Raw genomic sequence first — 17,279 nt, forward strand, 5'->3', positions numbered from 1 at the left:
CCCCTGACCTTCCTAGAGGGAAAAGGGGCTGGAGGTTGAATCAATCACCAATGGCCAATGATTTAATCAGTCATGCCCGTGTAATAGAGCTTCCATAAAAATCCAACAGGACAAAGTTCAGAGAGCTTCGGGGTGGGTGAGCACATGAGGATTTGGGGAGAGTGGTGCGCCCCGAGAGGTCAGGGAAGCTCCAGGTCCTTTCCCACACACCTGGTCCGAGGCATCCCTTTCATCCGGCTGTTCCTACGAGTTCGACCCTTTTTTAATAAACTGGTCGTCTAGTAAATAAAAGGTTTCTCTGAGTTCTGTGAGCCACTCTGGCAAATTAATCAAACCAGAGGAGGAGCTTGCAGGGACTTCCAATCTATCACTGGGTAGGTCAGAAGCACAGGGGATAGCCCGGACTGGCCGCTGGGGTCTGAAGTGAGGGTGGGGTGGAGTCTGCCAGGACTGAGCCCTTAATCTGTGGGATCTGATGCTAATTCCAGGTAGACTGTGTCAAAATTGAGCTGAATTGTAGGACGCCCAGCTCGTGTCCAAGAGTTGCTTGGATGTGTGGGGGAAACCGCACACATTGGAACTGGCGTTAGAATCGGAGATCCCATCCCAAATGCCCGGGAAGGAGAAGGGGGACAGAGAGGCCCCAGCTGCTAAGGGATGATGCAGGGGCCTGATGGCAGTGGGGCACTGGGCCAGCTCAAAGCCAGCCAAGTGCCGCTCACTGAGCTGGAAGCCCCAGGCTCCTTTGCTCTGCTCCCTGAGCTGCGGCTTAGTCCCAGAACCCGAAGGTCTGTCCCTGCTGGGATTAGTGCCCTGAGCATGAGGAAATGCAGGGTCAAGAAATAGAAGAACCGGGCAAGTGGTTGCAGCAGCAAGTGAAAGGACAAAAAGGTGCCACCTTCAAGAAGGATCGGGCGAGTAGAATCACTAAGATAATAGTAAGAAGAAGGAGAAGGAAGAGGAAAAAATAGCATTTACTGAGGATTTAGATGTGCTTATATGTTTCAGTAGCCGTTACCACACATAACCCTGGCCTATTGGTACTAATATTACCTCTGCTTCATAGACGCAGAAACCAAAGTTTGGAGAAGATGAAGAACATGTCTGTAGTCACACAGTGAGTAAGTAACAAAGCACAGACCTGAGCCCACATCTGTCTGTTCCAAAAACCTGGACTTTCGTACAATTGGTGACCCTGCTGTTGGGGACAGTTAGGGGCCCAAGTGGGCTAAAGCTGAGGGAGCTTGGTCCTTTGTTTGAGGAGCCTCTCCTCCTTGGTGATTCTACCTGTGCCAGAAGTTGCTGCACAGCCTGATTTTCCAGCCCCTGTGTGTACCATGCTCTAGAAGGCCAGGAACGACAGGAATATAATGAGTTACTTGGCTGCCGGGATGCTTTGCCCTAATCCCTGGGTCAGTGTGTCCCTAGCATTGTGTGCCTTTGGGAGGTTTTGCCTACTCCTCCCAGACTTCATCTTGCATCTTCTCCACCGCCTGCCCTGCTTCCAGCTCAACCTAGCCTTGCTCTTCGCCTCCCAGGGAGGCCTGATGACAAGCAGGGTGTCCTCCAGCCCCCTGCTGCTCAGAGTGTGGCCCATGGGCCAGCAACTGGAACATCACTGGAGCGCATCTCAGAAATACAGAATCTAAGGGCACGCCTGCCCTTCTGAGTCAGAAATGTTATTTGAATAGATGACTCAGATGTCCATTCAAGTTTGAGGAGCCCTGGCCCCGCCCATAATATACATCCTTTTTCCCATCAGGAGTGCATTGCCAGTGTTCCTGTTCCTCCTATGGAAACCTGATCTCAAGCAAATTGTAAGTTGGTGTTTGTTTCCTCTCTCATCGTTGGCCTTTTAACAGCTTTAGCCTCAGCTAAAGGAATTCCAGGCTTGGTGAACAGCCTGCTCTACATCCGGAAACGACACCATGCCCACGGCTGCCAAACCATCTCTACAGAAAGCTGAGCGTGTTTCTCTTGCAATGGACTCTATGTCTTCTCCATGCTGTGATTACAGACCAGTTTGGGGAGCAAAATAAGTATCTTCAAGTAGCCAAATTACAATCTATTTGTGCAAGCCTATCTTCTATGGGATAACATGTCGTGTAAGAAAATTCAGCATAGAACATACTCTATTAAGCCCCAAATGTTCTCCAAAGTAAGCAATAACTCTTAACAAAAACAGAAATAATGGCTAGGAAGAGGTACAACGTGGGTGGCAAGGGGTCTTTGGAAAGAATGCTTTGAGGAGACATTATGAGTCATGATCTGACTGCTTAGGACGAATCCCTATGTATTTAGAAATGAACCCACACTCTGCTATCAACACACCCATTATTTTTCCTACTGTTACTGGAAACATTTAAAAGTAAAAAAAAAAAAAAATCTGGGAGTGAAACAATACAATAGCTATAGTGAGGCCTTATAATTAAAAGATATATTTGCCCTAAAGGGGGGAGGTGCGAATCAGTAATAAAAGAAAATAGCTGAGTAAGAGCAGGCTTTTTGTCCATTATGTATTATTAAAGGAACATTATAACCTGGCATGCTCGCCACAGGCCCTGGTGCTTGGTCATTCAGCTTGACGTTGCATATTGCTGGAACAATTCACTTAGAAAGAAACAAAATTCAAAACTGAGCCACACCAGCTAACAAAGCTTGAATGGTTTCTACAGAATTGCAGTATGCTTCCCGAAATGACTCAAAAATATCATTTAACACTATAAAATAAGAAACATTTCTATATGAATATACAAATATACAATGTTTCAGGCTTTGGAGAATCATTAAGTAAGGTAAAATATGTCTTGACAGTTTATTAAGTGGCAACCAAATGTATGACTAGAATGAAAACAGAGATTTTATTTTACTGTTTCATTAATCTATTGCATGTACTCATCTACAGCCTTTTTGTTTAAGAAAAAAAAAAAAAGGTGGAGGGGCGCCTGGGTGGCTCAGTCGGTTTAGACATCTGACTCTTGATTTCAGCTCTGGTCATGATCTCAGGATAGTGAGATCGAGCCCAGAGTTGGGCTCCATGATCATCATGGATTCCCTCTCTCTCTCTCTCCCTCTCTCTCTAATAAATAAATAAATAAAATCTTTTAGAAAAAAGAGAAAAGATAGGGAGGGTTATAAAGCTCTAAATCCTAAAGGATGTAAAGAAATTAATAAAAATGAAAAACAAACATAAATGAGTAAAAGGAAAATTGTTGGTAGGGATGAACTGTTAAGCCCATAATGCAGTTGGCACACAAAATGCAGGTCATGACGCTCTATGCACTCGCATGGCAGAGCCAGAAATTTGCCTCTAGTAGCCAATATAAAGAAGGAAACTGGACCCCAGGATCCATATGCTTCGTTTCGGTTTTTAATGCCACTTAGAAGTGTAACAATTTGGGGGACTAAAATAGTCCCCCAAATAGTTGGGGGAATCTCATATGGATCCTCACAAGGGAACACTGTGGAAAGTGATGGACAACATTCTGAGCAAGGGACAGCAGTTACAAGCAAACACCGAAAATGACCGAAAGCCCAGCTTTTCATTATGTCTTCAATATGCTCCAAGTTAAAAGTGATACATATTTTAGTATCTATTTCATATGTATTGCTTTTGGTATGTGAGGGACATCTGCAAATCAGGCAGATAGTAGAAAGGGACTTTCTGCATCCCCAATTCATTCACACATTAAACATATATTCACTGAATTATTTCAATGCACCAGGCATCCTCCATAGCAAGGAACAGAACGCCATTGCTTATTTCATAGTCATAATTCAGTTAAGCTTGGGAGCTTCCTCTCTCTCTCTCTCTCTCTCTCTCTCACACACACACACACACAGACACACACACACACACACATTATATGTACTTTTTAAAAACTTCTGCTTAGTCACCTCCTCAGTAATTCCCTTTCATTCTTTCAGAGATGACAATTGAGGGATTTTGGTAAATTTCAGTCACTTGAAAAGCCTCCTTCACAAGTCAGAGTGCTGGGTGTCACTCAGAGCTCAGCGGGAGACAGAGGACTCTACTAGAATGAAGTCATTGGGTAGAGTTTAATCAATCAGCTGTTTGCAAAGGAGTGGGCAGGGGTGATGGTGAAGCCCCTCGGAGCTAACGACATCTGAGAGCTCTCCCCACCATGGATCTCAAGGGCAAGGAGAGGAAGCAGAGCCTGGAGCCAAGACAGGGCTGTTGCTGTAAGAGCAAGTTGCCAGCCAGGAGCCAAGAGCCTCAATAGAAGACCTGCAATCCTGCAATGGCAGGGCTGGGGGCGGGGGGGGGGCGGGTAGCGGTGGGGAGGAAAGGGGACCATCTAGGTCACAAGAGGGCTCGGGGCCACATCTTAAATAATTAATAAATGTATCTGGAACGGCACAACCAAATTCAAGCCAGGGAAGAGTCTTAAGGTCACAGAAATGAGAGGCAGACTTTTCAGGAGGGGACACAATGGGCATTAATATCATTGAAGAAAAATTGCAGTCCGGGGTCTAGAGTGTGGCCCGTGGGCTGTTTGGTACTCGTCTACAATGAAACAAGGACAGAAATGCGGAGGAAGCATGTCAAAGCCTTTCTAACAATTCGGAAGAATAAGTTGTTTTGTATCTAGGTTTTTTTAAGATTTTATTTATTTATTTATTTGGGAGAGAGAGCACGTGTACACTTGAGCAGGGGGAGGGGCAGAAGGAGAATCTCAAGCAGACTCAGTGCTCTGAGCTCAGAGCCCACGGCGGCAGGACTCAATCTCAGGACCCTGACCTGAGCCGAAATCAAGAGTCGGGAGGCTCAACGGAGCAGCAAGGGTGGGAGCTGCCCAGGCTGAAAATGAGCAGGATTTTCAGGGACGGGGATGTGAACAGGCCGTGGGTTGGGTGGTGGTTTGTGTAGCTGTGTGGACAGTGGGGGTGGGGAGGCATGCATGCACAAAAGTGGGCAGGAAAGCAGCATCCAGGACTGCGTGGATGGCTGGCCAGGAGAGTAAGGGATTGAGTTTAAACGGGCATGTGTGCAAGCCATAGCAACCCCACTAACCAGGGCAAGCCAGGGCAGCCCAGGGAAGGTGTCAGACCCACCTGTCCTAAACGCCAGGCCTTTCAGGTCCAGCCATGCCCAGGCCTGAGCAGTGTGAGGGAGATGCCCTCACCCTGAAATGCAGGAATTTGCAAAATTGCTGCCCTCCACCCCGGTCCCTCAGCCCTCACTCCTCAGGCGGGCGGGAGGAGGCCGGACGCTGCCTTCCACGCCCTCCAGCTCCCCTCGGCCAGGCCCTGGGGCCTGCTCTCTCACCCTGCGCTAGCTGCCCCACGGCTCCGCCCGCCTGCACCCTCTGGCAGAGACTCCAGCCTGAATTCCAGCCACTGGGGATCTCAGATATCCCCAACCGGAAAGAGAATGCTGCCACCTCTCCCAGCCCCCGGGGGCCCTGGCCGCGGCCCGCCCCCTCCATCCCTCCAGGGGGCTCAGGACACTGTGTGCTTGTAACAGGCCCTGTGGGAGGGATGAGGGACGAGAGTCTGCTGAGCTAGGACAACTGTGAGAGGCAGGCGAAAGAACCAAATGTTCCACCCCAGTTATTCTATGAGGTTGAGAAACGACAGAGGTAAACATACCATCTTGTTGCTCAAGGTGCTTGAAACCTATGGAACGGAGCATGTCATGGAGGATGGACTGAGTTGGGAATTCCTCACCTGTAAAATGTTCACAAGGGTGGTTTGAGAGTCAAAGAGAGAAGTGCAAATAGCCCAGGAGCTTGCTGTTGAGTCAGAGAGACAGGAGCCTGAAGCATCCTTGTCTGCAGGCTACACGGCCAAGGAATCCACCTGTGTAAGCACAGCGGGAACTGCACGACCACTGGGACCTGGGGAAACGGGACCGGCCCCTCTCGTCTGGAGGGCACTGTAGGACTCCTGGGGAGGTACGCCATCCACACCGCCTGCACCAGGAGGCCACCCATAGGTCCGGCTGTGGCCAGGCAGACAGCCTGGTCTTCGTGGAACTGAGCCTCCTTGGGGAGCCCTGACCTTCCCAACCAGCTCCATGGGGCACCACTCTGGGGCTGGGCGGGGACAGCCAGGGACACACAAGCACAGCACCCCTCCTGAAGGCCGGTAGTGACCACGAGAAGAGGTGCTGGTTTGATTCGGCTTAAGTTTTTCCCTAAAGGAAAGAAACACATGGGGCGCCTGGGTGGCTCAGATGGTTAAGCATCTGCCTTCGGCTCAGGTCATGATCTCCAGGTCGTGGGATCGAGCCCCATGTCAGGCTCCCAGCTCAGCAGGGAGTCTGCTTCTCCCTCTCCCTCTGCTTGTGCTCTGTCTCTCTCTCTCTCTCAAATGAATAAATAAAATCTTTAAAAACAAACAAAAAAAGGGGGCGCCTGGATGGCTCAGTCGTTAAGCGTCTGCCTTCGGCTCAGGTCATGGTCCCAGGGTCCTGGGATAGAGCCCCGCATCGGGCTCCTTGCTCACCGGGAAGCCTGATTCTCCCTCTCCCACTCCTCCTGCTTGTGCTCTCTCTCTCTCTCGCTGTCTCTCTCTCTGCCAAATAAATGAATAAAATCTTTAAAGAACAAAAAAAAAAAAAAAAGGAAAGAAACAATGGGAGAATGTAAAGTGAAAAAGCAAAAGTGAAGCGAAACATAGAAATTGGAATAGGGAAAGAAGGGCCTTCAGGAAGACAAGAGTAAAGGAAGGTCGTTTGGTTGCATACAGGGGCTGCAGGGTCACTGAGTGGAGGCGGGAGCCGGGCTCTATGGGGCTGGAAGTCAGCAGGCAGAGGGAGGGGGCATTGGGCCCAAGGACTCCCCCGAGACATTGTATTTAACTTGAGCTTTCATTGGAACCATGGTGAAGAATTTGTGAAATTCAGTTTTTCCTTAAATATGCTTGCCAATAATAGTAATAGGAAAACTGCCATGATTTAAAGCCAAAATATGCCTGAAATCACAGAAGGTTCACAAGGGAAGAAACATAAAATAGTTTTCAAGATTAGCTGAGGAATAAAATAGGCTCTTTAAAAAAAATCAATTTCCATTTACTGGGCATTTTTCTGGTTCTGTTGACTTTTAAAGATCTCTAGCAGGCCGACCTCACTCAGGATGAAGTGGTCAGAAGTTTGTATTGGGGGATGGAGGACATCAAGAAAATGCCAAGTGAGCTTTTTCGTCAATACCTCAAATCTCACCAAGAATAATTGTTCCTTTTGTCTTCTCTATACCGAACTCTTCTGTTTTTCCCAAAAAGGAAGTATCTTCCCAATTAGCTTTATTATCTTTATGTACAAGCTCATTGAAAAAAATAGACATAATAACTAATATGGACTGAGCTCTTACAGCATGTGAGGCATAATTTTAAAAGTTTTTTCTATATTACCTTCGTAATTCCTCCCGACAACCCTACAGGGTGGTACTAGGTTCATCCCCAAATTTCAGATGAAGACATTAGAGAAGCCCTGGAGACAGTAACTAGACGGTCTAGTGTCACACAGCTTGAAAGGTGTGAAGCCAGATTTGTACCTAAGAAATAATACAGAGCATCAATATGAACTACACTGTAAATGGGATTTACAGAGGAAAGTAAAAATCACCAAATAATCCCACCATCCAGAGAAAAGCATTCTTAGCATTTTAGATTCTCTCTTTTCTGACTTTTTTCTGTGCTTATATACACAAAGAAAATGAAATCATACCATACTATATACGCAGCTTACATAACAGTTTGATTTCTCTTCTTCACGACTTAGCACAGACATTTGTGTCAGTAAAAATCCCGTCAGTGGCATCATTCTGATGGCTGACAATCCACTGCATGAATCAGTCCCCTTTTATTGGACCTGAGATTGTTTCCCAGTTATGTTATATGAACAATGCTCCCGAGAATACCCTTGCTCAAATATTTTGAGCATTTATCTCATTGTTTCCTTAGGTTAAACTCCTAGCAGTAGTTCCATGACAAAAATAGAGAGTAATTTTTCTTTAAAATGCAAATATTCTCGGATGATACAACATCAGCACAGAGTTTCCAGAACTTTAGTGTGAATATATTTATATACTTCACTCGCTTAGAAGAAATAAAGCAGTGTAAGCTTATTGGAAGCACAGAAAAGGAGAGAAGGAAGTGTGTCGATAATGATTTCTCTAAGTAATAATAATAATATTCCACGTTTGTCTCATGCTTTTCGAGGGTCAGAGCACATTCACAAACATCATTCACAAGCATCTCTAACCATAAGTTTCACTCAGGGGTCAAGGCCTGATTTCCCAGACATTATTTCCTCTAATAGTGTTTAAATATCTTGGAACCTATTGACTTACATATATTATCGGTGCTATTTGAGATAGTGATCCACAGAGCTAAACAAAGTTGGCATCTCAGGGATTCCAGTCTATTGCTCTGGATCCACGCAGCTTCCTTGAATTTTTCACATATAAAGAGAACATTCCAGATTGCAAGCCTCTTCTTAATGTATAAATCCCTTAAAAGGCACTTTAAAGGCAATTAACACTGTTTAGGTTACTAAGCAATTAACATTTTTAGGTTACTACATAAAGAATAAAGAAATAGCATAAAGAATAAAAATGAAAAAAATGAAAAAATTCAGAAAAAGAATAAAATTGCATCCCCAGTAGCCCAGGAGATTTTGTTGGTCCCTATTCTATCCACTAACAAATAATTTGCTTTCAAAGGTTGAGTCTCATGATTATATATGTCTGTTAATAGAATACAAATTACAAATTTGTTCTGAGTAAAATCTTTATCTTCTAATGATGTTATAGCTGTAGAACACTTAAATGGTGTTGCAAAGAGACCCAAATGTCGTAAGTGGAACCAACCGTGTAGTTAATTACAGAGCCAAGGCTGGTCTACCCTATCCTAGAGATTTGGTCTCACAGCAACATACTTCCACTAGTACTATACTCTGGGAAGTTCAGACTAACCCTGAGTCATCCTTGTTTCATTCTACATTCACTTGGTATATTTACTGAGCATCTACTATGTGCTGAAAATCGTGCAAGATGCTGGCAGCAGGACACCATATAGTGAACAAAACAAGACACAGTCCCTGTCTTTCTGAAGCTCTTGGTCTAGACAATTCCTGGAATCTAGAAGTTCGGGTCAAATCTAAGAGTCATCCACTTTCTGGATGGAACTACATCCACCCAGAGACCCAACTGAGTCAGGCTTTTAGTGACCTCGTCCACCTGGCATCCCTAGAACCAATTTAATCTCCAAAATGCCTTAGCCCAAGAAGAGGCAGAAACCAACCCAGGCCTTCCTACCATCTGAGTCAGAACTGACAAGGGCTACAAAGAATGTTTTGGATTCATCCGCCAAAGTCTCATAAAAGTTAAAAGAAGGCAAGGGAAAAAAAAGATCCTAGGCCTTCTACATACTAAATTCACTCTCAGATGGTTGGATACTGTGTTTGCCCTTGGCCCCTGGGGACTTCACCAACTATGCTGAGTTCATGAAAAAAGAGAGTAATGGCACATTTCTGTGTGACCTATTTTTTCTTTAAAAGTTATAATGCTTTTTCCTTTGTTACTCTTAATCTGAAAGCATTAGAACCATTTTCTGAATTTTCTACTTATTGCACTCTAAATACCTTTTTCCTAGTGTTTACTTGTGCAGACACCTATAGGGTGCTCAGAGTCTCAGCCTAAGCCCCCTTTCTTCCCTGCCTTCATTCGGGTCCTCTCTAAACCCAGCTCTGAGACAAAGACTGGGTAGTTTATTTGGGAGTAGATCTCAAGAAGCATAAATGGGAAGCAAGGGGGACACAGAGGAGGGAGAAAAGCCAGCGGCTGATAATTCTAGTGGAGATACTCTAAAGAACTGTCCCTTGGAGAGGCAGGGAAATAGGGAATTTTTCCACCAATTCCTCTTCCTCCTGGGTTGAGGGATGCCCCTGGGGACATTAAATCCTGTACTTCCCAGCTGGTCTGTACGCAGGCTCAGAAGCTGAACTCATTATATTTGGCCAGATGAGATGAAAGTTTCCTATAAAACACTGTGTTCTGATTCTAAAACTGATGAGTACAGCATCATTGAATGAACTTCAACAGCCTGAGAAAATATAACTATCTCTAGTGAATCACAGAAACTTCCTACGTTTGCCTCCTTGTAAGGGGGACACTGTCCTTCAAGACCGAGCCCGGAAAGTGATGATTTCTTTATTTGCCAAACTGTGTTGTCCAAGAAAAACGACCAGGAAAACCACCAACTAGTCCAAAAGGACATGGAGAAAAGTGACAACAGAAGCTGCCAAATTGACTACAGCACATCGAAATCAAATGTCAGTTCTCAGTAGCTGGGAAAAAAAAAAAAAGTGACATGGTAATAACAAGTTTAGGGCCTACAGTTTATGTCCCAATCATGCATCAAAATTCACACTTCCAAAAAAAAAAATTCACACTTCCCTACATCTAAGGTCTGTAGGTCACTATTCAGTTATTCAGTGACACTTTCATGGCTAATTTCAGCAAAAAGAAGAAAATACAGATCTCGCCAAGGGGGCATACATTATGAATCTTACTAGACCAAACCTACTTGTTAGAGCACACATTGCTTCAACACCAAGAGGAAAGAAATGTCTTCAGTCTGACATCATTGATGTTGCTCTTCCTATTTCTGGGCTTTTCCAGAGTATTTTCTACAGTACTGTATATAGTGTTTTCTAGAGGAGCAGAAGTAATGAGTCTGCTTAATAATGAGCATTTATTGAAATTCACTTTATTTTACTAAATAAAAATTTATTTCAAAACCACTAGCCTAAAGAGGTTTAAAAGTGAAGCAGTTCACTTGTTCAAACCTCAGAGCAATCCCATGGGGTAAGTATAATTATTATCTCCCTTTTAAAGGAGGAAACTGCAGCACAGAGCGCACAAGCATGTTGCTCAGGGTCACACAGCGAGTTAGCAGTGCACCAGAGCGCAAACCAGCACAGGCTGACTCCAGGACCCACCATCAACCCCCACTCAGAGCAGCCTCCCCAGTCTGCTGACCCAGTCGGTCAGGCGTTGGGTGAGCACAATCTTCATGCAGAAGGAGGCATGGCTAATGTCTGTCAGCAACCAGAAAGTTACTAAATTGTTCCCACGTTGATATTTTTTTTAATTCAACTGTCTTAATTATAGATTTTTCAGTATATCAAAAGGGTGCTTTTAAAAGGTAAGTTTTGGGCGCCTGGGTGGCTCAGTTGGTTAAGCGACTGCCTTCAGCTCAGGTCATGATCCTGGAGTCCCAGGATCGGGTCCCACATCGGGCTCCCTGCTCGGCGGGGAGTCTGCTTCTCCCTCTGCCCCTTCTCCCTCTCATGCTCTCTGTCTCTCATTCTCTCTCTCTCAAATAAATAAATAAAATCTTTAAAAAAAAAAAATAAAAGGTAAGTTTTTAAAAAAAAAAAAAAAAGCTTTAGGGGAGAAAAAGGAAATCCAACAGGCATATTGGTATGATAGCTACACATCGTCTTGATGGGTTAAAATTCCCAGCTAACTACAGAAATCTTCAGTGTAATAATTGGTATAATAGGTAAATTTGGGTCATTATAGGCAAAATCTCTAATGAATTAAGGACAGAGGTGAGTTATTGGAGGGAGAAGACTAATTCATAGTTGAAATTGGACTTAGATGAAAATTGTTGGTGAAAATATTCTTAGAAGAGGGCTAATTTCACATAACATATGAGTTGAAGAGGTGGACTGCCCTTCTATCACCAAACTATCCCCAACCAAAATGAAGATAACACACTCATTTGAAGAAATCTCACTATCATTCGATTTCCAGTCTTTGGGATGCATTGCCTTTTTGATTGCTTTCAAGCAATACTGTTTTGGGAGAAATTTTTTCTTTCTTTTCAATTGAAGTATAGTTAACATACAGTGTTATATCAGTTTCAGGTGTACAATATAATGATTCAACAATTCAATACATGACTCAGTGCTCATCACGATAAGTGTATTCTTAATCCCATTCATCTATTTTACCCATCCCCCCCACCTCCCCTCTGGTAACCATCAGTGTGTTGTTCCCTATAGTTGAGAGTCTGTTTTTTGGTTTGTCGCTTTTTTTCTTTGTTCATTTGTTTTGTTTCTTAAATTCCACGTATGAGTGAAATCATATGGTATTTGTCTTTCTCTGACTTATTGCACTTAGCATAATATCCTCTAACTCTATCCATGTTGTTGCAAATGGCGAGATTTCATTCTTGTTATGGCTGAGTAATATTCCATTGTATATATATACACCACATCTTCTTTATCCAATCATGGATCAGTGGACACTTAGGTTGCTTCCATAATTTGGCTATTGTAAATAATGCTGCGATAAACCCAGGGGTGCATATAGGTTTTCAAATTAGTGTTTTCGTTTTCTTTGGGTAAATACCCAGAAGTGGAATTACTGGATCATATGGTGATTCTATTTTTCATTTCTTGAGGCACCTCCATACTGTTTTCCAGAGTGGCTGCACCAGTCTGCATTCCCACCCACAATGCACGAGGCTTCTTGCAGCCCTACCCACCAACAAAAGACTCTCAAGAAAATCACCCTGCAGGTCGATGTGACTACAGCCACAGCAGACAGGCTGAGGGCAGGCATCTGGTCAAGCAGTATTTCCTATATGAACCGTACTCTGTACAACACTACGGCCAGCAGAAAGATTGGCTTAAACATCAGTATTAGTACTATTATCAGTATCAGTGTTAATGTTGTTGTATATCTCCTATTATGAATCAGTTACTAGTCTCTTCTTTACCCGACTTTCAACAGCTCTTCCCCCATTTCTTCTCTCCTCATTGCTCAGGAACTCTCCAAATTAGATTTCTGTACTCCAAGCTTCATTTCCTTTCACATTCTCTCTTAATCTCCCTGCAGTCAGGTTTTCAACCAAAGCCACCAGGAACCTCCATATGAGTAAATCCAATGGCGAATTATCAGTCATTACCTGTCCTATGTGACTTGACCCTGTACTTGACCCAGTCACTCTCTCTTTTTTTTCCTTGGAACACTCTGTCCATGAACTCTTTGTTGAGGTGTTAGAGTTCTACTGAGGTGTATCTCACACACCATTCAATTCACTCATCTAAAAGTACAGTCCAAAGGTTTTTAGTATGTTCACAAAGTTGTCCAATCGATCACATTCAATTTTCATCTGTCTCCCCCAAAACAAGCCATACCTCCCAGGAGTCATCCCTCACTTCCCTCCAAAACCCCCAGCCCTAGGCAGCCACTAAGCTACTATTGTTCTGCATCTATAGAGTTTCCTATCTGTAGATTTCATATCCGTGGAATCATATGATGCATGCTCTTTTGTGACTGGCTTCTTTCAAGCATCATGTTTTCAAGGTTCACCCATGTTGCAGCATTCATCAGAAATTCACTCCTTTTTATTGTTGAATAATATTCCATTGTGTGGATATGGATATTTGGCTTATTTATTCATAAACTGATGGACATTTGAGTTGTTCCCACTTTTTGGCTATTATGAATAATGATATTATGTACATTGATGAACAAGTTTTTCTGTGTATGTTTTCATTTTTCTTAAAAATATAACTAGGAATGGAATTGCTGGGTCATATGGTAACTCTGTGTTTAACCTTTTTTTTAAAAGAAAGATTTTATTTATTTATTTGAGAGAGAGAGAGAGAGCACGCGCATGCATGCGCGTAAGAGCCAGGGGAAGGGTAGAGAGGGAGAAGCAGATTCCCTGCTGAGCAGGGAGCCTGACGCAGAGCTTAATCCCCGAACCCTGGGATCATGACCTGAGCCGAAAGCAGACGCTTAACCGACTGAGCCACCCAGGAACTACCAAACTGTTTTCCAAAGCAGCTATGCCATTTTATTTTGACATTAACAATGTATTAGAGTTCCAATCTCTCCAGAGCCTCAGCAATACTTGTATTACCTATCTCTTTGATTATAGCCATCCAACTGAGTGTAAAGTGGTATCTCATTGTGGTTTAAACTTACATTTCCCTGATGGCTAATGATATTGAGCATCTTTTCATATGCTTTTTGGCCATTCGTGTATCTTCTTTGGAGAACTGTCTATTCAGATCCTTTGACCATTTTTTAAAATTAGGCTCTTTGTCTTTGTATTACAGAGCTATAAGACAGCCTCCCTTTTGATATACTTCACCTAGCTTTAGGACATCACACTCTCTTAGTTGTTTTCCTCCCATCTGTCATTCCACACCAGTCTTCTTTACTGGTTCCTTCTCTTTTCCAGGACTTCTTAATATTGGAGAGCCTATGGCTCAGCTTTAGATCCTCTTCTCTTCTCACTCTCATGCAGTCTCGTAGATTAACACAATCTATGTGCCATTGATTTCCAAATGTCTATTTCAGTAGGAGCTTCACCTGCATGAGGCAGCCTCGGACAATGCACTGGGGAAGCACTCTCTGCCCTGAAGGTCCAGTGTGTCTCAACCCCTACTAAGTGTCACTGGATAAGGAGAAGTTCATTCTGGCTCCAGAGGCAGCAGCACTAATGGGAACCAAGCAGGAGCCCAGAAACCAGATGAACACAGCAAACTAGATAGTATGCACCAGCTCTGAAAACAAAATTGTCACTGGAACCACAAGCTGCAAAAGCAGGCCAGAACCTACATATTAAACCTAAACAGGGTGACCATCTGCTAAGTTGGGAGACTTAAATAGGATTTAGAGTCTCCTAATATAATATCTAAAATGTCCAGAACACAACTGGAAATCACTCATCATACCAAAAACCAGGGGAAAATAACAATTTGAATGAGAAAAAACAATCAACAGACCCCAACATGAGATGATGAAACAGATGATAGAATTATCTGACCAAAACTTTAAAGTAGCAAAATGTTTCAGTGAGTAAGTATAAATATTCTTGAAGTAAATTAAAATATATAAAATCTCAGCCAAGGAATAGAAGATTTAAAAAAAAAAGTGGTAATTACATAACTGAAAAAAATACAATAACTAAAATTTAAAACTCACTAAATGGGCTAGATAGGAGAACAAATATGAAAGGGAAAGGAATCATGGAATTTCAAGATAGAACAATACAATTACCTAATCTGAAAAACAGAGAGAAAAGCAACTGAAAAAAATAAATGAACAGAGCCTCAGGGACCTGGGGAACAATAATAAAAGATCTAACAATATCATCAATATTCCAAAAAGAGAGAAGTTGAACTCGTGGAGACAGAGGGTAGATTGGTGATTAGCAGGCGCTAAGGAGTGGGAGAAATGAGGAAATGCTGCTCAGACAAGCTCCCACCTTAGAGACTTTGCAGAGCTGTTCCCTTGTCTGGGTGACTGATATCTGCATGATGAATGCCTTTACCCGCTTCTAGTCTTTGTTCAATAAGCTCTCTCCTGACCATCCTACCTAAAACTGCAAACCCCCCTTGTCCTGGGCCTCATGATCCTCTTACCCTGATCTACTTTTTCATTTTTTCCATAGCTGCTATCAGCTTCTAACATATTATATTTACTGATATATATTTTTGTTGGCTGTCTCCCATGAGGGAAGGAATCTCCATCTCTTTGTTCTTTTATGTAACATAAATACCTAGAACAGTGCCTGACATATAGAATAGTCAACAAATAAATACTTGTTGAAGGAATAGGGTGAAACAGATAGGAAGCACTCCCTAGTCTGAAAGAGGAAAGAAGGTGCATTCGTTTTTCTATTGCTGCTTAACAAATGAACACAAATTTAATGGCTTAAAACAAAGCCCTTTATGATCTTTCAGTTCTGTATTTCGGGAGTCTGGCCATGGTGGCTGCAATCAGGCTTTCACCAGATGCCTGGAAAGACCCACTTCCAAGTTTGCACATGTTGTTGGCAGAATCCAGTTTCTTTTTTTTTTTTTTTTAAAGATTTATTTATTTGAGAGAGAAAGAATGAGAGACAGAGAGCACGAGAGGGAAGAGGGCAGAGGGAGAAGCAGACCCCCTGCTGAGCAGGGAGCCCGATGTGGGACTCGATCCCGGGACTCCAGGATCATGACCTGAGCCGAAGGCAGTCACTTAACCAACTGAGCCACCCAGGCGCCCCAGAATCCAGTTTCTTATGGTTGTAGGATTGAGTTCCTGCTTTTTTCCTAGCTGTTGGCTGAGGCTGCTCTCAGCTTTTAGAACCCATTCTTAAATCCTTGCCGTGTGGCCATCTCCATAGGTAGTTTATAATATGGTAGTTTTCCCCTTCAAGGTCAGCAGGAAATTTTCTCATGCTTCAGATCTCTTCCTTCCGGTAGGGCCCAGTCCCTTTTAAGAGCCCCCCTAATTAGGGAGAAATCCTCCAAGATAATCTCCCTTTTGATCAACTGACTTGAGACCTTAAACACATGAGCAAAATCCCTTCATTTTTGTCATGTAATGCCACCTTACCAAGGGAGTGACTTCCATCATAGTCTCACCACACTGGAAACAGAGGGGATCACGCTGGGCATGTACACTTAAGAGGAAGGCATCCCAGGGGCCATTTTAGCATACCACAGGAGGATAGGTCTAAAGTTGGGTTTTCTTGTGCACGAGCTGGTCAAACAAAGCCAAAAACTATGGTAGTCAGTGTTCATAGAATCAGGATTTCCGGGAAAAAGAATGCCATAAAAATATCTTAGTCATACCCATGTTCATAGCAGCATTACTCACAAGAGCCAAAACATGGAAGCAACTCAAGTGTCGCTTGACAGATGACGAGATAAATAAATGTGAGGCATACATACAATGGAACGTTATTTAGGCTTAAAAAGGAAGGAAATTCAGACACATGCTGCGACATAGAGGAACCCTGGAGACGCTAAGTGAAGTAAGCCAGTCACAAAGGACAGATACTGTAGGATTCCACTTCTATGAGGTGTCTAAGGTCGCCCAATTCACAGAGAGAGTAGAATGATGGTTGCCTGGGGCTGGGGACAAAGGAGAATAAGGAGTTGTCGTTTAATGGGCACAGAGTGCCAGTTTTGCAAGATGAAAAAGAGTTCTCATGACTGGTTGCACAACAGTGTGAACTTAAGGCTACCGAACTGTACACTTAAACATGTCTAAGATGGGGAGCACCTGGGTGACTCAGTCGGTTAAGTGTCCGACTCTTGATTTCAGCTCAGGTCATGATCTCAGGGTTATGGGATCAAACCCCATGTCGGGCTCCACATTCAGCACGGAGTCGGCTTGAGATTCTCTCTCTCCCTCTGCCCCTCCCCCCACTCATGTTCTCTTTAAATAAATAAATAAAATCTTTTTAAAAAATAAAAATAAAATGTCTAAGATGGTACTTTTTTTAAATTTTAT

The 17,279-nt window shown here is 43.4% G+C and overlaps 1 protein-coding gene across 1 annotated transcript in view; it reads right to left on the reverse strand.

Moving 5' to 3' along the window:
* LAMA3 (laminin subunit alpha 3) overlaps positions 1–17,279 on the reverse strand; it is a 250,592-nt gene that overhangs the window by 204,163 nt on the left and 29,150 nt on the right. The gene's annotated exons all lie outside the window — the stretch shown is intronic.

Source organism: Leptonychotes weddellii, chromosome 13 (genome assembly GCF_054177405.1).
Source record: "Leptonychotes weddellii isolate Sample4059 chromosome 13, ASM5417740v2, whole genome shotgun sequence".
Taxonomy (NCBI): domain Eukaryota; kingdom Metazoa; phylum Chordata; class Mammalia; order Carnivora; family Phocidae; genus Leptonychotes; species Leptonychotes weddellii.